General features: G+C 46.1%; 1 protein-coding gene across 8 annotated transcripts in view; it reads left to right on the top strand.

Annotated features, from left to right (window-relative positions):
- Window positions 1-409: 409 nt before the first annotated feature.
- Erc2 (ELKS/RAB6-interacting/CAST family member 2) overlaps window positions 410-26492 on the top strand; it is an 892417-nt gene continuing 866334 nt past the window's right edge. For all 8 annotated transcript variants that reach the window (XM_041662605.1, XM_041662600.1, XM_041662604.1 and 5 more), the window contains exon 1: window positions 410-668. The gene's annotated coding sequence lies outside the window, so the exon portion shown is untranslated. The remainder of the gene's footprint in view (window positions 669-26492) is intronic.

Below are 26492 nucleotides of genomic sequence, written 5' to 3'. Positions count from 1 at the left end.
CGCATATGATGATCAGGACCCTTAATTGTTCTCCGGTTCACCCTTCTGTCTGGCCTTTCCTTGGGGGACGAGGAAGTAGCACTAAAGTAGTTGTTTTGTGGAATCCATCCTTCTAAGAAACCCGAAGCTTTGGGATGGATGGTGCCAGGGGGTAGGAACCCCCAACCCAGTTCTGCAGGTTAAGTTGAAAGGCAAGTGCTGTCCTTGTTCCCCAGGAGTGTCTGGCAGCTTTTGGAGGGGCTTCTGGGGTAGGATTGGAGGGGGGGGGGGGGGGTCCGGTGCTTTGGGTCCGAGGCTGCCAGGAGGCGCTGCAGAGCTTAGCGGGCGCGCACCCGACTCTCTGCTGCCCCCCGCGGAGGTGCCCAGGTCCCAGCCGCGGCCCCTCTAGACTCCTCGGGAATGCTGGGAATGTGAGTCAGGGCCTGGGCGAGCGGCCGCGAGCGCGCGTGTCGGGACTGCGGCGGGCGCCGCCCCCTCGGCCCCGCCCGGCCCGGCCCCGGCGCTCGGCGCTGGCCGCGCTCCCCGCCGCCTCCCCGAGCTGCCCGCGCTACCCGCGCTCCGCCGTCTCGCGCTCCTGGTCGCTCGGGCTCCTCCCGGCAGCCCGGAGCCGCGGCCACGCGAGGTTGTAAAAATCCATGTGGGACCGCGCCGGGGCGAGCATCGCTAAGGTGAGACGCCGACGCCGGGGCTCGTGCGGGTCCCCGCCGCTCGTGGGCAGCTGCAATGCGTTTTCGGGGGAGCCGAGGGGAAACGCAGCCGCCTCCTAGGGTTTCTCTCGGGCGGGGGAAGGGATGGGGCGGCCTAAGGGCGGATTTGCCTCGGTGTCTAAACCCCCGGATTGGAACAAGTGCACAGTTGCTCTGGCGCTCGCCCGGGCGGTTCGGGCCACCTCCTGCAGTCTCTCTCTCTCGTAGCCACCCTCACTGTCCTCGCCTTTTTTTCCCTGCAGACCCCCCTCCCCCGTGCCTGGCTGCCGTCTTTGCCCGGAGGGGTGGGGTGCTCGCAAGGGCGGGGGTCTCGTGGAACCCCAGGCGGAATAAAGTGAAGAACAGAGAAACCCCAGCCTCGGGGGTTGTGAGCCAGGCTGTCTGGGTGGGCTCCGGGAGAATTGAGGGGATGCAGGTTAAAAATGAAAAACCCATGCCTGGGAAAATGAAGATGATTTACTGGGGAGGGGTAGGAGGTGGTCAATGAGAAAGAATAAAATGTGAAATTAAACAACATTCCTACTCTCTCGTTCCCCATCTCCTAATTTTACAAGGGGTACTTACAAGGGTACCTTTAAAAATTATTTTTATTACTGTCCGAACCTTTGAAAGATCATTTTTAGGACAGTGAGGAATAAGGACTCCTTTGCTGTGTGATAATAAAATAGTAACCGTAGAGTCTCCTCTCTTCGGCCCTCCATAATTTATTTTGTAGTTAGGGGTCTTTTTCCTCGACGCCAGAGGGAGGGTCCGCTCTGTTAGGAGAAGATCGATTTTAGGCGGCTACCTGCCTTTGCTGGATGAAAGACAATTTTACTCCCAGAGCGGTGACTTGTCAGCTCTCTCCGTGATTGACAGCCACACATGCCTCTTATGTGTGTAGAATGGGACCGGTGGAACCCCAAGAACCAATCAATGCTCGGGAGAGGAGGGCTGCTCCCCCTTGTCATGGTTAGTTTCCTGGTTGGCTCTTTAAATCAGTGGTTTTACTTAACCATTGGTCTTCACCAGGTAGGAGCTCCAGCTGCTGGAAGCAGAGGCGCAGGAAGCAAACTCCTCGAAAATGGGCTTAGAAGCAAGTATGTTCGACCTGTGATCTTCTGACTTCCCTGTCTGCCACTAGTTGTAGTACCTGGGGTGCTGAGGCTTAAACATGAAATGAGTCTGTGTAAAGAACGAAGCGAACATGGAATGCTGGACTGGCTGGAATGGTTGGAAGGGTCTGTCTTTCCCCCAGAATTCCGGTCTTCTTTATAAGAGGTGGATTTACTGTTGAGTTATCTGAGGGAAGGGTGTGGCACTCTGTTTTCTATGGTCACTTTACCCTTGTCCTTTTGAACCCACACCGTTTCTGGGTATGTAATTTGCTCCTTAGATCAGATTTGCTAGGTTCATAAATAAAAAGGATTTTTTTAAAAAAAGATTTGATGGTCTAACTCAACCCATGTTAAGTTAGTGTTAGCGGTGAGGGCTGCCTGGTTCTTCTTGGTGGGGTGTCAGTCAGGATAAAGGTGGCAGTGAGGTAAGGGACTTTACCTTGTCATGGGAGGCATCTTGTTGGTTTGCTTCTGAATTCTAATAAAAGCCTTTGACATTCCTGGGGGAAGGAGGTTTGGCTTGTGAGACTCAGATAGATAAATCAACGATGAAGGACCAGGTCTTCTTAACTTCGTACTGGTCAAAGGCTGATCCATCACCTCACTCCCCAAATTCATTGGAAAATCGGGGGTTACACCCAGAGGGACATCACCTTATGGGAACGGGACCTGGATGTTAGCATTGAGCAAGCCGTGCACTGGAACATACTGGTTAGGACAACAGATGTCAGGCATGTCGGGAGGTACTGTCGCCATTGCTGCTGTGCTGTTGTCTGTGCACATACTCTATCTTGTTCTAAACATAGCAGAGCCCATATGAGGTAGGTGTTGCTGTTTCCCTTAAAGCATCATGGTAGAGACTAAAAGGAAGTAGGTATATTGCCTCTCACAGAGCCTGTGTGACCTTGCGATGGCCTTGAATTCAGATTTTGACTGTGTGGTCTCCACAAGTCCAGTGTGAAGCCGAGACCCCAGTATACAGAGTCCACCCTGTGAAGAGCCCACTGTGATGTTAATGGTCCTTAGGCCTGCCTGCTTGTCTGTTCATCTAAAGGTTCTTGGTTTTGCCGGTAGACAAATTTAACAACTTGGTGTATTGTGTATTTCTAATAGAGCATTTTTGGCCAGTTAGTTCTAAACTTGATGGCGAGTTAAAAACCAATGAAACAAAATTCATGCTCTTTCATTTTTCTTGATCCCTTGGATTTCCAATTTAAGTGCATCTTGGCTGAGTAAATGCTTTTGCCAGCAGTCATTCGGTGTCCTGCAACCCAAGGCATCAGAGTTTCATCTTTCACTCGCAAGAAAATATCTGTTCATTGGTGACTAGATAAGCTTACACTTGAAATTCGTCTTCTAAAATAGTCTCTCTCTCTCGTTGTAAAAAGTCACAGGCTTAAGTCCATGTGTGTCACTGCCTGGGGTGCATCAGACAGTCGTGAATGATGACGAGGTAGTAGTGCTGCCCTCAGAGTCTCCTTGGCGGATGGGCTGTGGTTCTGGTTAGGCTGATTTGTGTGGTCTTTGTTTCAGCTCTTGTCCTAGAATATCCGCTGGTGTTTTCAAAGCAGACCACCTGTTACCATTGCCCATCCCATGGGGACCTCTTGCCAGCTACTAGTTCAGTTTTAGTGATATTTGGACACCTTCTTGATGGTTTATTTCAAGTTTCCTTATTTTATAAGACAGTGGAACAAACAGAAAGCAGAAAAGCACCGATGCTCAGAATATGGGTCTTGCAGGTTTATAGCAGTTGGTGCCAAGGTAGAAATCACTGGCTGTAGCCAGAGCGTCTTCCGTCTGTTCTCTTCTAGGTGAAGGAAAGGGATAGAAGTAAATGAACAGAAAGAAATACCGACACATACCAAAGGGTAATGTTATATCGCACACCTCTGGCAGCCTAACAGAATTTCCTGTTCTATAGCAACAGGTCCTTGATTTTCATGCTCCTGAGCCCAGGCTAATGCAGGCCCAGCTTCTGGGAGCATCTTGACTATAAGCTGTAGTTGAGCTCTAGTGTGTCCCACGTGTGTTCCGGGGCCCAGGTCGAAGGGGTAGCAGCTACCTGTGGTTTGCTCTTGTTATGGCAGATGCTGCCCAGCATCTCTGCAAACCACTTAAGCAAATGTCACTTTCTGTGACACCCTTTCTTGGACAAAGGAAGTCGCTGGGGAGGTCCAACCTCAGTGGTAGACTGCCTGAAGTAGGGGGGGAAGGATCATAAACTACAGTCGGTACTTCCATGTGGGGCATAGTTCCTTCCTTCCTTCCTTCCTTCCTTCTTTCCTTCCTTCCTTCCTTCCTCCCTGCCATCTTCCTTCCTTCCTCCCTCCCTCCCTCCCTTGCTCTCTCCCTTTCCTTCTGTGATTTTGAGACAGGGTCTCACTGTGTAGTTCTGGCTGTCCTGGAACTCACTTTGTACACTGGTCTGAACTCGAACACACAGAGCTCTGCCTTGTTCTGCCTCCTGAATGCTGGGATTAAAGGCGTGTGCCACCACACCTGGCAACAATTATTACTTATTTGTATATATATTTTTCTTTTGGTGTGTGTGTGGTATTTGAATGTGTGCCCCTGTGTGCATGTTTAGAGGCCAAAGGAGAATGTTGGGTGTCCTCCACTATTATTTCCTTGAGAGACCTCTCCCCATTCCTCTCCATAGTGTGTGCTGAGGTTAAAGGGCCATTCCCAGCCTTTACATGGGTGCTGGGGATCTGAAATTCGGTCCCCATTCTTGTGTGCACTCACCCTCTGATCTGTCGCCCCAGCCCTTCTCTTCATGCTTGGAGAACACAGTCTTAATCTGCTTATCCTCATCTCTGGGCTTTTTCTCTCTCTCAGACACACACACACACACACACACACACACACTACACACACTATATACATACACTATGCACACCACACACACATGCACACCACACACATCTGCATACCACATACACACAACACACACACATACACCCACACCACACACACACTATGCACATACACCACTCATATCATACATGCATGTGCACACACACATATAATGTTGTAGGAATGTGGGCCTGCTTTTCATCCTGGCGGCCCGGCTAGCTTAACCCCAAAATAATCACATAGAAATTGTATTAATTAAATTACTGCCTGGCCCATTATCCCTAGCCTATTATTGGGTAACTCTCACATCTTGATTCAACCTATTTCTAATAATCTGTATAACTCCACAAGGTCGTGGCTTACCAGGAAAGATTCTAACCAGTGTCAGTCTCAGGCAGGAGCTTCATGGCGTCTGCCACTCTGCCCTTCCTCCCAGCATTCAGTTCTGTCCTCCCCGCCTACCTAAGTTCCTGCCCTATCAAAAGGCCAAGGTAGTTTCTTTATTCAACCAATGAAAGCAACACATAGACAGGACCTCCTACACCAATATAACACACACTATACACACAATGCATACCACACACACATGCTATACACCACCACACACACCACATCCCCCCCACTACACACATACCACAATGCACCACATATACAGAATACACATACCCCCACACATAATACACACGCATGCATCCCATATACACACACCACATGCATGCATACCACAGATATACCACACACGCATACCACATGCATGCACACCACCCATGCATATACACACACCATACACACAGAATACATACACCACACACAACACACACACACATGTACACTATATACACACACCATAACATACCATACACACGCATACCACACACAGACCACATACACACACACCACACACATACCATACATACACATACCACACACAAACACACACGCTCACACACACCACACACGTGCGTGCACACCCCCACACTATTTAACTTTCGTTTTGGATAGACTGTGTTTGACTCTGGAAGTCTGATGGTCACAGCAGGTGTGTGTAAACTTGTGTTACTTTAAGTTTTAGGGCACTATTTTTATTTTAGTATTCTGTGACAACATCGTTATTGCAGTGGTGTGGGCCAGGGTTGGGGACCTGGCATTTTGGGACTTATTTTAGGAGCAGGGAGTGGGGAAAGAATTCTTGGATGAAATGCCAAGGAGGGAGTTGGAGCCACAACTAGAGCAGTAGATACTGAGGGTGGTTTGCATGAGGATGCCCCGCCCCACCAATGGGCTAGTCTGTCTGAATGCTTGGTCCACAGTGGGCAGATTAGGAGGTGTGGCCTTCTTGGAGGAAGTGTGTTTCTGAGGTGGGCATGCTGAGGTTTCAGAAGCCCACACCTTTCCCATTAGCTCTCACTGCTCCTACAACCTGTGGATCAAGATGGAATCTTTCAGTTACCCCTCTGGGACCATGTCTTTCTGCCTGCTGCTTTGCTGCCCACCATGATAGTCATGGACCATGAACCTCCAAATGCAATGCTTTCTTCTCTGAGTTGCCCCGTTCTCCATGCTTTGTCACAGTGAGAGAAATGTGGTCGAGACAGTTTTGTCAGAATGCGAGGGGCACTTGTAGCTATAATCAAGTTATTCCACTTAGCCAGAAAACAAGTAAGACGAACAGCAGCAATAGCTGAACTAACAGTAATTTTTATAGCCTAACCTTTTCTTTTTCATGATACAGCCTTACTGTTTAGCTCAGGCGAGGCTGGAACTTGGCAGTTCTGCTGCTTGAGCTTCCTAAGTGCTGAGATTATAGCTTCATGTCGTCAGGACATCTGGCTGTAGTGTGGCTTTTATCAAGTGTCTGTGTGCTAGGCACTGTATATAACACTTAAAACATCTACTTTAATAGTAGAGTAGACCTGGTTGGTTGCCTGTCCAGTCTTCACCCCACCCCTGCTTTTTTAACTGAAGTAACCCAATTTTGACATAAGGATATATATATGCCTATTTTAACCTCCCAGACTGTTGCATCATAGGGAAGACCTGAGATGGAGCTCTGATCATGATAGAAGTAGAAATTATTGGGTGGGGGTTTTCCGGAAAGCTTAAAAAAGAGGGTGCACTTGGCTGGTCCACTCCAATGACTTTTGACACTTTGTCCTGCTGCTGGGAACATAGGCATAATACCTGGAGAGGCAGTGCCAACTATAACAATGAAGCTAGACCTTGTCTTTAACATAGCAGAGTTGCGGGATGTTAGTTCTCTGTGTAAGCTCTAGCTGAGCAGAACAGAACAAAAGGAAATCTAACTAATAGCAGAGCTGGAACCGGCTGTGATGGCCCCTTTCCTGCAGCACTGGTCCACCCTGGCTTTCTCTACTATGCTTTGTTTTTGAAAGGCTGGCCTTGAATTCTTTTTTTTTTTGAGTTGTTTTTTCTTTTTCTTTTATTTTTTTAAAAATACCAATCCAAATTCCCACTCCCCCCCCTTCTCTCTTTGCCTTGTGGAAGGTCCAAGGCCCTCCCTACTACATCTAGGCTGAACAAGATATCCATCCAAAGAGGATAGAATCCCAAAAAGCCAGTACGTGCAGTAGAGATAAATCCCAGTGCCACTGCCAGTGGCCCTTCAGTCTGTCCCAGCCATGCAACTGTCAACCACATTCAGAGGGACCTATGCTTGTTCCTTCCCAGTCCAGCTGGAGTTGGTGAGCTCCTATTAGCTCAGGTAAACTGTGTCAGTGGATGAACCCTTCATGGTCTTGACCTCTTTGCTCATATTCTCATTTCTTCCACTCTTCAACTGGACCTTGGGAGCTCAGTCCAGTGCTCTGATGTGGGTCTCTGCCTCTGTTTCCATCTGTTGTTGGATGAAGGTTCTATGGTGATATCTAAGATAATCATCAGTCTGAATACAGGGCAGTGGCCTTGAATTCTTGATATGCTTTCTTTGTCTCCCAAGTGCTGAGTGCCACCATACCTGCCTCCTAGACTTCTTAGTGAATGAAGCAAAAGAACTGCTTTATCTGCACGACGTTCTTCTTGTGGAATGTTTCTTTCAGCTATGTAAAGGCGTGTTGCGTTGGTTTAACTATGTAAAGGCGTGTTGCCGTGTCCAGGCATCTGATTAGTCTAATAAGAAGCTGAACGGCCAGTAGTTAGGCAGTAGAGGGATAGGTGGGGCTGGTGGGACAGAGAGAAGAGAGAACGAGAGGGAGAAGAGAATGAGAGAGAAAAAGAAGAAAAAGATATTTGGGGCCAGCTGGTCAGGCAGCCGCCAACCAGCCAGACACAACAAGCAAGCAGGGAGGTAGGACATACAGAATGAAAGAAAGGTAAAAAGCTCTGAGGTAGAACAGATGGAGAGAAACAGGTTCATCTAAGTTATAAGAGCTAGTAGGACAAACATAAGATATGGCCAAGAATTCATAACTAATACTAAATCTCCATGTCATGATTTGGGAGCTGGTTGGTGGCCCCCAAGAGAGCCTGTTACACATTATAGCACCCTCTTCGATGCGTGTTTTCTTGAGTTCCTCAAAGCAGACACTATCAAACTTATTTTGCAGGTGGCAGCATTAGAGCTCTGAGACATTAAGGAACTTACCCAAGATCACAGAACAAATAAGTAGAGGGATTGGAGTTCCAAACAGTGTCACTCTGATTTTTAGGTTTATTCTGTCTTCAGCTGGCCAGTATAAAGAACCATAGAAATAACATCGGAAAAGGCCGTTCAACTCAGATTGAGTAGGCAGCTTAGCTGGGAGTCAAGGATTGGGTATGTGACAGTCAGTGTGACTGAAGGCAGTGGGGACGCTGGGCACAGAGCGGACCTCAGGAATGTGGATAAAAATGTGATTGGGAGACTGTAAGTCATGGTTTTCTGTCAACCTGCAGTCTTCTGAGCACAAAGCACAAGCTTCCCGAAGGTTAGCATTAGCTGCTATTGATGGCCTCGCATCAGGCAGGAAGCAAGGATGAGTAATGTAAGAATTACTAACGGGACGTGAATCATTATTCAGCGGGAGGGTGGAGGTTTCTGCTCCGTGTCGGAACCCTTTATGGAGCCCTTGCTGACCTTGTCTGATGGGATTTGGTCTTGCCCTGGCTTCACTGTGTTAGGGAACAGAGTTGGAGGTGCTGCAACGGTGCTCCAGAAGCTGCCGATGACCTTTTTTCTTGCAGTCACCTGTTAGACATTCTAGAGCTTTCACCAGAGGGGCTACTTTGACTTTCCAGGTCTTAACCTTTGTCTCTTCCCTCCTTGTTAGGTCCGTACAAGAATTCTCTTTATGCTAGAGGTCCCAGTGTTTTCCAGTTGCATAATCTTTTTCCCTCTTAAGAAAAATTTAAGCCGGGCGGTGGTGGCGCACGCCTTTAATCCCAGCACTCGGGAGGCAGAGGCAGGCGGATCTCTGTGAGTTCAAGACCAGCCTGGTCTACAGAGCTAGTTCCAGGACAGGCTCCAAAAACCACAGAGAAACCCTGTCTCGAAAAACCAAAAAAAAAAAAAAAAAATTTAGCTGAACCCCACTAAGGAATTTGCAGAAAAAAGAAGACTTTCTGTAAAGGCTCAAGAGTTCAGGTTTATGTTGCCCGAGGTGTCTTTGAGGTCACTGCTGCAAAATGACAGCTGCATACTGTCCTGGGGTCAAGGTTGTGTGAGTCTGAGAGCTGTCCAGTTGTCTTATCTGTGTACCCTGTGATAAACACATGTGTATAAGAAAACTTGTGCCTTCATCTTTTTAGGCATGCATTAGAAGGGACTTGGATCACTTTTGTGGGAGAACATTACATGTACAATGTAAGTCCATCCAGAGCTACCTTCCATGGTGTGACGATCACAGAAGCATGGGGCCCCCTTGGGCCTCTGGCCCTGACTCAGCTGTGATGAATGTGTACTCTACCGGACACACAAACCTTCACGGTTTGAGCTGTAAGGATTTTATGAGTGTGTTTTTCTGCAGCATGTCTTAGTGCATCCCTACTATTTATTAACTCTTGGCTCTGCTGCTGGACGTTACCTTTGGTTGTCTTCTGGATTAACCTGATGTCTGGCCAGCGTGTCCTTGCTTCGTACTTGGGAAAGTAATAGGCAGGCGTTCACATTAGCTGTCCATGTGTATCTCTGTACAAGCAGATCGTTAAATCGGAAGGCTCATACTTAGGACATGTTTTCATGTTTACAGAAAGGCTGGAGTTGATTGTGTGTGGCTTTTGTCTTGTCTGTAGGACAAAGCTGCGTGTGCCCTATCACTTGTCCAATCTCTGTGGCCTGGAGAAAACTCATGATCCTCAGTCGCCATACATGACTGCTGTTAACTAAGCAGGTATTCATTCACTCGTGAATTAACTGCCGGACATCTTCCTTGTGACCGGTGCTGGTGAGCTACAGGCAGTTCCTCTCAATGTGCGGCATGGCTCACTTGCCTCTGTTCAGTGAAAAACACCGGCTTTTTCAGCATTTATTCTGCTAAGGGCTTTCTATTACTCATTTTATATTGCCATAAAGTTAGGTACATCACTCCCATTTTATAGATAAGGCAACTGAGATTCAAAGAATATGTTCAACTCCAAAGGAAGGGATGTTTGCCTTTTGGCTGTGTTCTAGGACCTAGGGGAAGGTTTCTTCATTAACTATTTAGTGGATAAACTGAAAGAGCAGTAGAGCTCAAACACCAGCCTCAGACCTACATCCTTCTGACCCTCAAGGCTGCTTCATTATTATTGGACACAGTAGGAGCAGTGACCATCCCTATACCTGCAAAAGAAGCAATTACTACAGCATGGGGGCTGGGATGTCACAGGGCTGAGGCCTCTGTGTGGGTTCTACTTACTCTGCCCCCGCTGGGGAAGCCCAGCACCGCTCCCTCACTGGCTCAACTGAGATACAACCAGTACCCTTCTCCTGGGCTGGTGCAGCGCTTTCTCCCATTGAACTCCCTCAACACTTCGCTGCTTGATTCCCAGGACTGTGACCTCAGGATCTTGAGCATCCCTTCCCCTCTTGCATCTCCGAAATCTGTTGCTTCCAAGTTTGATTCCTCTGCTCTTGAACTTGCATTACCTTTGCCAGGGAGAGTTCATCTTGGTTAGAGCCCAGGAGATCTCTGCTTGCTGGCACCTCGTGGGCACTCAACAAAATTAAAAAGGAGAGAGAGGGGAGGATGAGAGAGAGGAAGGCAGCCAGCCCTTTCAGGAAAGGAGCAGACCATTCATTTCCTGGAAGTCAGTGACGAGATTACAGCCCCGCTGTGTGAGGGTAGGTTAAAAAGCCGTCTCTGGGATATGCTTGGGGATGAACAAATGTGCCCGTGCACACACATGTTCTTGCATGTATGTAGGCACACATTTGTGTGGGTGCACATGTGTGTGTGTGTTGCATACGGAAGCCAGAGGCTGATGTTGGGATCATCCTCCATTGCTCTTCCGCTTTATTAATTGAAGCAGGGTTTCTCAATTAAACAAAGCTCGTTGAAATGGCTAGTCTTGCATGCCACCTTGCTGGGGGATCCCCTTTTCTGTTTTCTGAGCCAGAATTACTGGTAGGCAGCTATGTCTACTTGGCATTTATGTGGGTTTCTGGGGATACAAACGTTTGACTCTTATGTGGCAAGCACTTTAACTGGTGAGCCACTTCTGACCTCACTGAACTTTTGTGCATGGTTGTGTGTCGCTAACATCGCCTCTCTCTTGCCTGCCTGCTTTCCAACCCTGCACAGTTTTGAGTATGAATGAACTGCAGGCAGCAAAGTGCATTCCCTCAAATGCTTGAGGAGCAAACTGTTAATTCAAGGTAACTTCTTAGTGGGTCAGAAGAGAAGAGCTTGAATGGGAATTGAGCAGTTTGACTGTTCTGTAAGAATACGCTCAAATCCTTATGCTAATTATGAGAGACATTTCTGCTAAAATGGCATGACTAATTATAGCAAGAAAGAGCAGAGTTTCCTGAGAAACTAAACCTTCCTGTACTTTGCAGCTGTTAGTTCTTATGCAGTGAATTCACTGTGACGCTGTGGACGGTCGGGGTGAGAGGTCATCCTCTGTGCACCTGCAGTGAATTCACTGTGACGCTGTGGACGGTCGGGGTGAGAGTTCATCCTCTGTGCACCCGCAGTGAATTCACTGTGACGCTGTGGACGGTCGGGGTGAGAGGTCATCCTCTGTGCACCTGCAGTGAATTCACTGTGACTCTGTGTACCGTCAGGGTGAGAGGTCATCCTCTGTGCACCTGCAGTGAATTCACTGTGACGCTGTGTACCGTCAGGGTGAGAGTTCATCCTCTGTGCACCTGCAGTGAATTCACTGTGACTCTGTGTACCGTCAGGGTGAGAGGTCATCCTCTGTGCACCTGCAGTGAATTCACTGTGACGCTGTGGACGGTCGGGGTGAGAGGTCATCCTCTGTGCAGCTGCAGTGAATTCACTGTGACTCTGTGTACCGTCAGGGTGAGAGTTCATCCTCTGTGCACCTGCAGTGAATTCACTGTGACTCTGTGTACCGTCAGGGTGAGAGTTCATCCTCTGTGCAGCTGCAGTGAATTCACTGTGACGCTGTGGACGGTCGGGGTGAGAGTTCATCCTCTGTGCACCTGCAGTGAATTCACTGTGACTCTGTGTACCGTCAGGGTGAGAGTTCATCCTCTGTGCAGCTGCAGTGATGTCACTGACACTGGATGGTCAGGGTGAGAATTCATCCTCTGTGCAGCTGCAGTGAATTCACTGTGACGCTGTGGACGGTCGGGGTGAGAGTTCATCCTCTGTGCACCCGCAGTGAATTCACTGTGACGCTGTGGACGGTCGGGGTGAGAGTTCATCCTCTGTGCAGCCGCAGTGATTGACGGTTCTCTGGAGTCCCGGAACTGCTCTGAGGCTGGAAACCTGTTCTCTGGAGGTGCGGAGATGGTCAACCCTGTAAGATGTGAACTTGGGCCGGCTAGACCTGTGAGCCCTTGTCATTTTCTCAGTGGAACCGCAGACACCACACCCTTGTCACGATGGTGTTCTTTGCCTGGGTGAAAGCAGGCTTGCCATGTTACCTTCCAGGTAGCCAGTTCCAGCTAACTGTCGTGACTTTGAAGAGCAAGGGGGCATCATTATCCACTTGGAGCAGGGCTGTTGACTCTTTCGCGTTGCTCTTAGGAGATGGTTTCTGATCTTTTCTGACGATGAATGCCTTTGTCCCCTGTACACTGTGAAGTTCCCTTCTACTCCTTCTTACCCTGGCACCTCCTCCTGCTTGTTCTGAAGCCTCCCCCTAGGTGAGCAGGAGGTTGGGTGGGGAATGGGATGTTGGCTTCTCATTCCTGTGGGCTCTGTGAGGACAAGTCCTGTTTGATGCTGGGTGGACATGAAGGCAAAGGCAACAGGGTTTCGGTGGCTGCTGTGCATGCTTGGGGCCTTGGAGCAGTTAGCAGGGGCTGACACACAAGGGGAATTCTTTGTCATTTTTGTTAAGGGTGAATAAGAATTGTTATTTTTATATACAGGCTTCAAACACACTGATGACCCACCTTGAATTCACAGCATGAATAGTTGCTTAGAATAACTTTAGAGCGGATGCTTTTAGCTACAGAAATGTTACACTGGCCTGGAGTTTGGAGACCTGGGTCCCCTTTGTGTGTTTGCTATTATTCTCCTTATTTGGGACCTCTGTCTCTCATCACTTAGGCCAGCTCTTTTCAAAGTTACCGTGTAAGATAAACACACACTAATAAGTACACATGTGTTCATGTGTGCAAACTTTTAACTCAATAACTCTCATTTGTTTACAATATGAACCTAGGGAGTAAAAATAGCATATGTGCTTTTACGATAGAGTTTATTACCAAGGAACTAAGCCGTATAGTATATAGTCACTGTGTGTCTATGACTTGCCTGACAGGTCTCCTCTGGGCACGAGGAGGACTGTGACGAGAGCAGGTGACTTGGGACTTGAGTGTGGAGAGTATGGAGTGGGAAGTGGGCATTGGCAGCAGGTGCTCTTCTGGGAAGCAGCTAGCCTGCCACAGAGAACTTCAGAGGTTCTTAGAGAAGGATGAAGGAAGGGCCCCTGAAGATGGTGACACTCAAGGTGTCGTGGATAGCACATGGGACGGCTGCAGGAGAGAGAGCGTGGATTTTGGTGGTACAGACAGTGGATAAGCAGTATGGGTGTATGTCCAGAGATAAGAAGATGGAAGATTTGCGGCTTGTGAGGTGGACGTAGGTGTTTTTGGATGCGTGTGTGGTCTGGTGAGGGATGTTTGAGAGGTTGATCGGGTGCAAGGACGCCATGAGCCCTAAAGAAACGAGAACTGGAGCGTCCCTCTCAAGGATCTCAGGTCAGCGGTGGACGTGGAGACGCTGAATGTTTGTTCCTGTACTAGGGATGGAACCCCGGATCTTGAATTTGTGGGATGATTTGGGGCTTGGCTTGGGTCAAGGAGCCAGAAATTGGGAGAGAAGATCAAGGAGCTGGAAACAGGGAGAGAAGATCGCAGGATGGCCCGGAGAACTATGGGAGTGTTGGATATGACCTTAATGCTTCCTTGGACTTCATTTACTAAAGAGACTTCATATAGCCTTGCTAATGTTCAAAGACCAGTTTTTCAGGTGTGGGTGCTCCCGACCAGAGACCTGCAGTAGAACCCCACACCACTTGGAGATTTTGAGAACCTCTCCAAATGCCGTCAAGGACCAAAATCTTTTCAGTGAGATTTAAGTAGAGAATGGAACGTGGATCTTACTTTAAAAACACAAAGGTCAGTGTTGACAGTAAGTGGACAGAATCAAATTGACCGCTAAATAATAAATAATAAGTCAGGCGGTGGTGGCGCACGCCTTTACTCCTAGCACTCGGGAGGCAGAGGCAGGCAGATCTCTGTGAGTTCGAGACCTGCCTGGTCTACAAGAGCTAGTTCCAGGGCAGGCAAGAAAGTGACATAGAGAAACCCCATCTCAAAAAACCAATAATAATAATAATAATAATAATAATAATAATAATAATAATGGGGAAGTCTTGGAGTAACTTATAGCGTATAGCCTTCGAGAGTGGTGTGACAGAGTTCGTGAGTGGAAATGGCTCAGTTATCCTTTGAAATGCTTCCCTTTGGCGCTAGAGAGCGTGGCTGTAATGTACCATGTATCCTGGCTGCCTGTGACTTGAAATTTTGGGAAGGCAGCACCGATATCGCACCTTTTACATGTTGTCCTGGATTCTGAGCCTCCTTTTAGGAGCTGATGTTTCTAACTCTTGTGTCATGTCTTTGTATCCTGAAAACGCTTGTGTTTCAGGAGAGTCCCCGCAGTCTTTGTACAATCACTAGACTATTTCATGAATGCTGTCACTATCTTATAGGAGTAAATAGAAAAATATAGGCAGCAAAGCGAACTTCATAATGTAACTGAGCAAAGATGGAAGCCATTAGATAAGACTGGTATGAAGGTGGTTAGTCAAATGCTTCAGCTTGACTTGGTCAACTATGCCTCGTTGTATGGGATAAGAAAAGGTTAAAAGTCTTACTGTGTATGAAATGGCAGGAAAAAAAAAGTGTTGAGAGTTATGTTAAAGAGCAAAATATAAATAGTCTCCTTTCTTTTAAACATGTAAGTTTAGTCAGCATTTGTCTGAGTTTTCCAAGAAAAATACGTATTCAGAAATGGATGTTCTATGAGACGGGGCTGTAGTTCAGTGCTTGTTAGCATGTGTAAGGACGTGCATTTGATTGTGAGCATAACCCAGGTATGGTCGTGAATGCCTGTTATCCTAGCATTCAGGAGGGAATGCAGGAGGATTAAAAGTTCAAGGTTATCCTCAGTTATACATCGAGTTTGAGACCATCCTGAGACAGATGAAGCTGTCTCTAGACATTAGACTCTTCATTACTTGGTTTGCTTGTTTTTGTATTTATTTATTTATGGTAGGGATTGAACCCCAAACCTTGCATATACTAATCCTAACCTCTACCACTAAAATGTTTATCCAATCCTTGTCAGTCTTATTAACAGAGTAGGCCTGAGTGTTACTCTTTTGTTTAGGCTTGCCAATTGGTATAGGTGAATGTTCAGGTAACATCATTCTCCATGTTTTCTGGCAAACAGGTGGTACTTGGCAAAGGCTATACCTGGATGGAATGTCATGGTTCTAGGAGCTAGAAAAAGACAAAATATATCTTTATTGTTGCTGAGATGGCAAGTCAGAGCAGAGAGAGAAGGGCACAGTCAACCTGCAGCCTCCTAATTCCCCAAATCAGAAGGTGTGTTGGTGATCTGTTTGTCCTGGACATTTTGTTTGCTATCTGGGAAGTTTCTCTAACTTTTGTGGAACTGATTCCCGTTAGGCAAAGGATTGAGTTGTGTGTGAAATTCCAGTGTGTGCTAGTGCTTCTTGCATCTGCCTTGTGGTGCCTGTCAGAGGTCATTCCCTTTGAAGGCAGATTAACATTCCATTGTGTGCATATGCCACATTGATTTACCTGTTTGATACTTTCGGGCGCTGGTGTTGTTTCCACCTCTTGGCTAATATAAATAATTCTGCTCTAAGCTTTGGTGTTGGATGTTTTTGAGGATATTTAATTTCCTGGCGCTTTGACTCTGTCTCCTGCAGGGGAAGATTGCTTCCCAAGGTTCAAAAAAAGCCCTCAGGCAGGGATGCTGCTGGTGGCAGTGGGGAATCTCTTGGGGCTACTAAAACGTTCATTGCAGAGAAGAGATTGTAGCCTCTGCTCACAAGCTCCTGACCCAGTAAATGGAGGAGCTGGGATTTGGATCTTGTACTTTTGGCCTCAAAGACCATGCTTCAACTATTCTACACTGAGGTAGTTTTAATTACAACACTACAGGGGTTAGGGAGATGAAAGAGACAAGGTCCCTGCCTTCCACGAGCTGTGTGTTCTGAATTATCTATCCTGTGAAAGGCTCAAGTGCAATTGGTGGCTTAGTACAATTGGAAATTGTTGTAAGATGGGTCACAGCACATGCCTGGAGCCACTTTCTCTTGCCTTTCGATGGTGACAGCATTGTCTGGGACAGGCACAACTGGCTGCAGTATGGATCTGGGTTTTAGACCTGTATTCGTACATGAACCGATCATCCTGAGTTCTGTTTTTCTAGCTGACATTCACCTTTGCGCTGTTTGTATTGCTCTATCGTAGCATACTGAGATGTACCCATCCCCGTGAACATTTTAAGCAGCTGCCTTTACTTTATGTCAAAACATCAGGAATATGTCTTTTTTTGGGATACACTAATAAAGAAAACACACATGGAGACAGCTAAAATGGCTGAGTATATTCATTGGTGTCTGAAAAGGTAATTTACAGACAATTTGTATCTGTCTAGAGACATACAGTGAAGTATTCTGTTCCCAAGGATGGCGTTCCCATGCTTGGTGATATGATGAAGATGAGGGAATGTGAGAGAGTGCTGCCCCACATCTTAACCCAAATGTTACCTAACTGGTGTGTGTTCTCTTTCAGCACTGTTCTCTGCTCTGCTGGCTGGGCTGTGGTTCTGTTTCTGGTTGTCTTCTCTCTAGGACTTGCCTGGAGGCCTATTCTTAGATAGTTAGCCTCACAGCAAGTAGAAAACAGAGATTTACCTACAGTGGCATAGCTCCTAAGAGTGTTTAGATATAGTGTGTGTCTCACCTACTCACTTGCCATTGGCTAGAACGAGTCACATGGCCAAGTCACATGGCCAAGTCAGGCGCCAATGGAGGAGGAAAGGCTCTCTTCCTGTCAGAGGGACACCATAGGAATGGTGAATATTCTGGACAAATGCTGCAGCTGCTGAAATTTTACTTTCACATATACACTTTTGAAAACTTTTTTGAAGGTTTGAAGGGTCTTTGAAGACCCTTTCTTGCAAGGTTTTTACTATTTTTAATTCTACTTTACTCACAAGGAAGAAATATTATGCTAAAAGGTTGAAGATAGCATCCCAATATGTCTGTTGGTCAAGATCGATGATCATGATCATACTCTGTGAGCCTTGGAAGACGTTCGTTAAGTACTATGTTCTTAGATCTAATCGTTACTTAACTTTGTAAAGTCATCTTCATTGCAGATGAAGACCAATCTACCATGTGAAACTTGGGGAAGCTCCTTAACTTGCTCAAAGTTAAACAGATAATAAGTATGAGGTCATGGATTCACCTCTAATGTATGCCAAATCTCTTAACCAAGATTTCTCAAACTCGGGTGGGCACTCTTTGAAATAAAATTTCTCATAGAACCCTAGGATTGACTTAAATTATTATTATTATAATAATACTTTAATTATATAAATGTAAGGTTGGTGAGGTCATTTTTAAAAGTCTTATACTTTCATAAAATCCAAATCATTTAGAGATTGAGCACTCTTCATATTAATAATTCAAATTAGCATCATTAACTTAACTGCATTAACTAAATTGCTGCTTGTAATTGGAATATGATGCTAATTATTGTAGGCGGGTTCTTTGGCAGTCAGCTGGTCTACCCCGCTGTGCCCTGGGTGATGACTCAATTCTCTCACACATCGAACTTCTGTGTCACTTTGACTCAGGCTGAGGAGCATCCTTTACCCTTTACCTAGTGGGAACACATTCTTTAGATTCCCAAGTTCGTCTTCTTTCCTTTCTCCTTGACTTTGGCTACAGGGAGATCCTCGAACTCAGTGGGTGTGTCTGTGGTGGTGATCAAGGCCATTCTCACATTGTTTGTCTTCAGACTGCTGAAATAAAGACAACCCTTGAAGTTGCACGAACTTTGCAAATTCCTTAACACATATGATTATGGATCTGTCCCCTATACCTGACTCTGCCTAGTTGAAAACCTTATTTTTTCTCCATCTGTTACAGCACTTTCTTTCATTGAGTGCCCTTTGAGTACAACTCTATCACTCTCAAGAGCCCTTCCTCTGATTCTAGGGTTTAACTATCTGACCACCTTGTATAACAATTTGAGTTGTTAATGTCAATCCAGATAAAGGGAATGTGACCTTGTTTCTCATGGAGGGACTCTGGCATGTTAGAAGCTACATTCCAGATCTTTGTTCTTTAAAATATTCAGGCAGGGCAGTAATGGCATGCACCTTTAGTCCCAGCACTCAGAGAGGCAGAGACAGGTGGATCTCTGTGAGTTCGAGGCAGCCCTGGTCTACAGAGTGAGTTCCAGGACAGCCAGAGATACACAAGAGAAACCCTGTCTCAAAAAACAAAACCAAAAACAAGCAAACACACAAAAAAAAGGAAAAAAGAAGGAAGGAAATATTCAGTGAGTAGATCCCACACATGTCTCTTAGTGTCCCTTTTCATTTTTTTCCTATTAGAATTCATAAACAAGAGATCTTCTGTTGCTTGACGACTGAACATATGAAATCTCATTCATTATAAATTCAGTTTTTCAAGGGGTTTCTGAATCCAATTCAGCATTGTGCTCTGGATTTTCTTTAAAGGTTCAGGCACAATTCCTTCATAAACTTTAGCCATGTCACTGAGAGACTGTTCTCCCTGTAGATGGACTAGGTAGATGTGTGCACTCAGAACACGGATGAATGCTGTGCTCTGTAGATGGACTAGGTAGATGTGTGCACTGAGCACACAGATGCATGCTGTGCTCTGTAGATAGACTAGGTAGATGTGTGCACTCAGAACACAGATGAATGCTGTGCTCTCTGTAGATGGACTAGGTAGATGTGTGCACTGAGCACACAGATGAATGCTGTGCTCTGTAGATGGACTAGGTAGATGTGTGCACTGAGCACACAGATGGATGCTGTGCTCTGTGGATGGACTAGGTAGATGTGTGCACTCAGAACACAGATGCATGCTGTGCTCTGTAGATGGACTAGGTAGATGTGTGCACTCAGAACACAGATGGATGCTGTGCTCTCTGTAGATGGACTAGGTAGATGTGTGCACACTGAGAACACAGATGAATGCTGTGCTCTCTGTAGATGGACTAGGTAGATGTGTGCACACTGAGAACACAGATGAATGCTGTGCTCTGTAGATGGACTAGGTAGATGTATGCACTGAGAACACAGATGAATGCTGTGCTCTCTGTAGATGGACTAGGTAGATGTGTGCACTCAGAACACAGATGAATGCTGTGCTCTGTAGATGGACTAGGTAGATGTATGCACTGAGAACACAGATGAATGCTGTGCTCTCTGTAGATGGACTAGGTAGATGTGTGCACTCAGAACACAGATGAATGCTGTGCTCTCTGTAGATGGACTAGGTAGATGTGTGCACTCAGAACACAGATGAATGCTGTGCTCTCTGTAGATGGACTAGGTAGATGTGTGCACTGAGAACACGGATGAATGCTGTGCTCTCTGTAGATGGACTAGGTAGATGTGTGCACTGAGCACACAGATGAATGCTGTGCTCTCTGTAGATGGACTAGGTAGATGTGTGCACTCAGAACACAGATGAATGCTGTGCTCTCTGTAGATGGACTAGGTAGATGTGTGTACACTAAGAACACAGATGAATGCTGTGCTCTCTGTAGATGGACTAGGTAGATGTGTGCACTCAGAACACAGATGAATGCTGTGCTCTCTGTAGATGGACTAGGTAGATGTGTGCACTCAGAACACAGATGAATGCTGTGCTCTCTGTAGATGGACTAGGTAGATGTGTGCACTCAGAACACAGATGAATGCTGTGCTCTCTGTAGATGGACTAGGTAGATGTGTGCACTCAGAACACAGATGAATGCTGTGCTCTCTGTAGATGGACTAGGTAGATGTGTGCACTCAGAACACAGATGAATGCTGTGCTCTCTGTAGATGGACTAGGTAGATGTGTGCACTCAGAACACAGATGAATGCTGTGCTCTCTGTAGATGGACTAGGTAGATGTGTGCACTCAGAACACAGATGAATGCTGTGCTCTCTGTAGATGGACTAGGTAGATGTGTGCACTGAGAACACGGATGAATGCTGTGCTCTCTGTAGATGGACTAGGTAGATGTGTGCACTGAGCACACAGATGAATGCTGTGCTCTCTGTAGATGGACTAGGTAGATGTGTGCACTCAGAACACAGATGAATGCTGTGCTCTCTGTAGATGGACTAGGTAGATGTGTGCACTCAGAACACAGATGAATGCTGTGCTCTCTGTAGATGGACTAGGTAGATGTGTGCACTCAGAACACAGATGAATGCTGTGCTCTCTGTAGATGGACTAGGTAGATGTGTGCACTCAGAACACAGATGAATGCTGTGCTCTCTGTAGATGGACTAGGTAGATGTGTGCACTCAGAACACAGATGAATGCTGTGCTCTCTGTAGATGGACTAGGTAGATGTGTGCACTCAGAACACAGATGAATGCTGTGCTCTCTGTAGATGGACTAGGTAGATGTGTGCACTGAGAACACGGATGAATGCTGTGCTCTCTGTAGATGGACTAGGTAGATGTGTGCACTGAGCACACAGATGAATGCTGTGCTCTCTGTAGATGGACTAGGTAGATGTGTGCACTCAGAACACAGATGAATGCTGTGCTCTCTGTAGATGGACTAGGTAGATGTGTGTACACTAAGAACACAGATGAATGCTGTGCTCTCTGTAGATGGACTAGGTAGATGTGTGCACTCAGAACACAGATGAATGCTGTGCTCTCTGTAGATGGACTAGGTAGATGTGTGCACTCAGAACACAGATGAATGCTGTGCTCTCTGTAGATGGACTAGGTAGATGTGTGCACTCAGAACACAGATGAATGCTGTGCTCTCTGTAGATGGACTAGGTAGATGTGTGCACTCAGAACACAGATGAATGCTGTGCTCTCTGTAGATGGACTAGGTAGATGTGTGCACTCAGAACACAGATGAATGCTGTGCTCTCTGTAGATGGACTAGGTAGATGTGTGCACTCAGAACACAGATGAATGCTGTGCTCTCTGTAGATGGACTAGGTAGATGTGTGCACTCAGAACACAGATGAATGCTGTGCTCTCTGTAGATGGACTAGGTAGATGTGTGCACTGAGAACACGGATGAATGCTGTGCTCTCTGTAGATGGACTAGGTAGATGTGTGCACTGAGCACACAGATGAATGCTGTGCTCTCTGTAGATGGACTAGGTAGATGTGTGCACTCAGAACACAGATGAATGCTGTGCTCTCTGTAGATGGACTAGGTAGATGTGTGCACTCAGAACACAGATGAATGCTGTGCTCTCTGTAGATGGACTAGGTAGATGTGTGTACACTAAGAACACAGATGAAGGCTCTTTTCTGAATTTTCACATTTACAGTCTTCTCCACCTCCCGTTGTTGGGTGAGTTCTTGCTGCTAAGATTTTTCTTGTGTATGGGATCATGTATATATTCTCTTCTAGAAAGAAGCTATTTAAATACTGTTGTGTTTTTTGTTATGCTTTTAGCTTATAGATTTAGCTAAATACTTTAAGAACATATTTCTTTAAAATGTTATTAGATATTTTACATTTTAAATTTAAATCCTTTGGAATCACTTGGTAGAGTTTGGATTTAAACCATGGAAATGGCTGACAGGAAGATGGTGGAACTAGAACTTGGGTGTAAAGGATTTTTGTGGTATGGAATGTAGTCAAGCTTATCGCTCAAGTGCTTGGCTCTAAAATATGATCCAAGGCAGCTGAACATGTAATCATGCTAAATCTGCACATGGAAAACAGTAATTATGAAATGGGTATGAGAAGGCTGAAGGGGAGTAGTGAGGTGTGTACAGGCATGGTTCAGTTTCCTAGAGAGTTTGGAAAATGACTGGGAAGCATTTTTTTTTGGCAATTTCAGCTATACCAGGTTGGATTTTTTTTTTACCCATAATTCATAATTTTTTGTGGCATTTAAAGATTAAATAGTTTATTATTGAGATTTCTTAATATCTAGAGACATATAATATTGTAGCTTCAGACTTTTCTTGTTTTTAAAAACAATGGACCACTAACCAAGAAACTGTTTGTAACTAATGCACACTGGCCCAGGGAAAATAGGTTTCCCCAGTGGAGTCTCACTGAGTGCAGCACACACAACCAGCACAGGCCAACACAAAATGAGCACCACGTTTTCTGTGTGCTTGTTGATTTTGTTTTGTATTTATTTTTTGTCTTATTGGTCTTTTGCTTATTTGTTTTGATTTTTTTGTGTGTGCGTGTTCTTAGAGGCAGGAGAAGAAGAGAGAAAGTGTGATAGGTGGCTAGATTCTGGGGGGGTTTGGGGAAGGGAGAAATAAGATCAAAATACAATGTATAAAAACTTTTAAATAAAACTTTTAAATTAAGGTATTGCTTCTTCTATGTATAGGAGAAAGAAAAGAGAACCCATCACTTGAGAACAAAAAATGAAGCAGTATTTGAAGCATTTTTAAACAGCAAGCTGAATTTGACCCAAGCTAGTCAGACAGGGTTAACCTTAATGAGTTGAGAGAATTCCGAGATATTTGGGGCTTTTAGTGGCCTTAGGCTTATTAATGTCATCCAGGTTAGCTTTTATTGGATGCTATCTCTGTGTTGGGCATTTTCTGAGTATATTTCTTATGTCATTTCATTGTGTCATTAATGCCCCCACCAAATTCCTCTGAGAAGTACTGCGGTCACTCCCAGCTTTGAGGTTGAAGACAATGAAGGCCAGGGAAGAACCTGCTTGAGGGCATGTCAGGAAGTGAGATGGATATGCGTGTGGATCCAGTCAGACCTGGTTTTGAGGTCTGATTTGAGACCTCTCTTTTGAAAACATCTTTCCCCTGCTGGCTAGCATCTTAGAATTGTCACATAATGTCCCCCAAAGTGATTTCTGTGTTACCATGAAGGTGATGATACTGAAGTACCAGTTTTATTCTTTCAGATATTCAAGGAATGTTTGCATGGCTCCTGTGTCCTTAGACATGTGTAGGAAGTGCCACTGGGACCACTCTGGACTTTCTGTGACTGTGTCTTCCCCGTGGGGGAGGACTTCATGTGGGCGAGTGCAGGAGTCTGCAGAGCCTGGCATTCCAGAGTCCGTTCTTGTACCTACAGGCCTGTGACCTGCCAGTATACACATCCTGATTTGCCTCCAAATCCTGCTACCATTATGACCATCCCTGCACCTAGGGTTGCCAAGGGACACATATTTACAAGGTAATAGACAAGATATCAGCAGGCTACGACCCCTGGGTCAAATCCAACTACTGTCATTTTTTTTAAAAAAAAAATCAGGTTTTATTGGAATGCAGCCTTGCCCATTGGTTATGAGTCATCTGCTGTTGCTTTTGTGCTGAAAGGCAGCAGGCATTTGTGACAGAGACCGAAAGGCCCACAAGACCTGAACTCCAGCATAATTTGGTCTTTTATAGAACAAGCCTCTCTACCTTGGATATAGCTAGAAATAGCCTAGTGTGCTAGTTAGCAGAATTCATATATGTGAGGCCCCTGGAGTATATTTGAGCTACCAGTGAGGGCAGAGGGTTTTAGGGGTGCGTAGGACCTCCTTTTGCCACTGGGTTTTATTTAGAACTTGGAGGAGTAAGCATTCTAATTCAGAATTAAAACACTGTCTTTCTGACCTTTACATTTGTCGAGGTAGGCAGGCAGGCAGGGTGATTAATTTGCCAGTTTGCCGGCTCAGTGTATACATTTGGAATGCAAAGATGTGGTCCTCAGGCCTGAATTCCCCTCTGGAGTCTTCTGATGTTAGATCAAATGTTAAAACCTGGGATACACAATGAGGGTTTAGAACAGAAGAGAGACCCCCAAGAGATGAGAATATAGTATGAGATTTCAAGGACTGGGAGTGATTTGCAGATATGTGTGGGCTATTGGATGTGCCTGACCATGTTCTAAGGAAGGCCTGATAGTGGCAGAGGTGACAGGTGTGAGAACGAAATCAGTCTGTGCAATTAATATTTACCTTTATAGAAGCCTGCAGTTGCACATACCAGTAATCCCCACACTTGGGAATTTGGTGCCCGCCTGAGCAAATTCCAGGTCATTCTTGGCTACGTAGTGAGATGTCCCCAAAAGAAGAAAGATTTCCCTTTAGCGTATGTGTTGTCCTTTAGGTCTATAAAAACAAATAAGACCAACTAACTATATTAAAAGAGACTAAACTCCCACCCAAATTCTCATCACCTATGTCACGTGTCCAAATTAAGTTTTCAGTGCTGGACCCTATCTGCTACCTTTAGCTAGACATTCCAGGTCTATTCACTAGGGTGCCCCTCTACCCATGTCCATCTATTTCTTTACCTCCCCTCATGGACTTATATTGCAAAGTGAAGGGGGTATGACCACACATCTCACATTCATAGGGTCTGGGGATGTGATTCAAAGGGATTGACTTTGATGAAGGTAAAGCTATCAGGGGATAGGACCTAAATGAAGGGAACCGTATGCTTGATGCAGAGGGACAGGAAGGGACTTAATGGGTTTGAGCAACAGGAAGCAGACCTGTTCAGAGATGGTGAAGGAGCGAGTCACCTACAGGATTTTTGGTTTTATCTATGCAGCACTGGGAAGCTTGGAAATGTTCTAAGTGGGTGGTAGAGATATTTTTGTGATTATAATTGTAACTTAACACAGTTTGGCTGATGTTTTGGAAATAGAGCAGAGGGTGTCAGAATGGGAGGTGGTTCAGAAGGGTATGGGCTAGCTTAAACAAGAGGCCTGCCGAGGGTGGTGGCAGGATGTGTGAACGGGGAGATGGATTCGAGGGAGATTTTTAGAAAGCAGGTAGAATGGACTTGAAGCAGGCGATGAAGGAGAATGGATTCTTTTTTAAGGCCTTTTATGTGGTAGTGATCCAGCATCTTACTGCCTATAGGCCAAGCATGGAAAGAGGAAGTAGGGCAGACTATAAGGCCATAAGGAGTGGAGGGATAGGGAAAGCAGAGGTGCATGCCCTCTCCTGAGGGTGCTGGTTGGCTCTAGTCTTGGAGGAAAGAGAGCATCACAGTGTCAGACTTTCAGATTTTTCCTCCTTCCTTCCTTCCTTCCTTTCTTCCTTCCTTCCTTTCTTCTTCTGATTTTAAAGTTAATTATCTATATCTTTCTGTGTTGGCAACTAGAAGCAAATTCTAAACATCCCTGTATTAGCCATGTCCCACACATCTGCAGACCCTGTATTAGCCATGTCCCACACATCTACAGACCCTGTATTAGCCATGTCCCACACATCTGCAAACCCCTGTATTAGCCGTGTCCCACACATCTGCAGACCCCTGTATTAGCCATGTCCCACACATCTGCAGACCCTGTATTAGCCATGTCCCACACATCTGCAGACCCTGTATTAGCCATGTCCCACACATCTACAGACCCTGTATTAGCCATGTCCCACACATCTGCAAACCCCTGTATTAGCCGTGTCCCACACATCTGCAGACCCCTGTATTAGCCATGTCCCACACATCTGCAGACCCCTGTATTAGCCGTGTCCCACACATCTGCAGACCCCTGTATTAGCCATGTCCCACACATCTGCAGACCCTGTATTAGCCGTGTCCCACACATCTGCAGACCCCTGTATTAGCCGTGTCCCACACATCTGCAGACCCCTGTATTAGCCATGTCCCACACATCTGCAGACCCCTGTATTAGCCGTGTCCCACACATCTGCAGACCCCTGTATTAGCCGTGTCCCACACATCTGCAGCAGCCCTGTATTAGCCATGTCCCACACATCTGCAGACCCTGTATTAGCCGTGTCCCACACATCTGCAGACCCCTGTATTAGCCGTGTCCCACACATCTGCAGACCCCTGTATTAGCCGTGTCCCACACATCTGCAGACCCTGTATTAGCCGTGTCCCACACATCTGCAGACCCTGTATTAGCCGTGTCCCACACATCTGCAGACCCTGTATTAGCCATGTCCCACAACATCTGCAGACCCCTAGGGGTA

Source organism: Microtus oregoni, unplaced genomic scaffold (genome assembly GCF_018167655.1).
Source record: "Microtus oregoni isolate MIOR12 unplaced genomic scaffold, Mior012 000013F_ref0000133, whole genome shotgun sequence".
Taxonomy (NCBI): domain Eukaryota; kingdom Metazoa; phylum Chordata; class Mammalia; order Rodentia; family Cricetidae; genus Microtus; species Microtus oregoni.
Note: the sequence above shows the minus strand (reverse complement) of the source record. Positions and strands in the feature narration are given on the sequence as shown.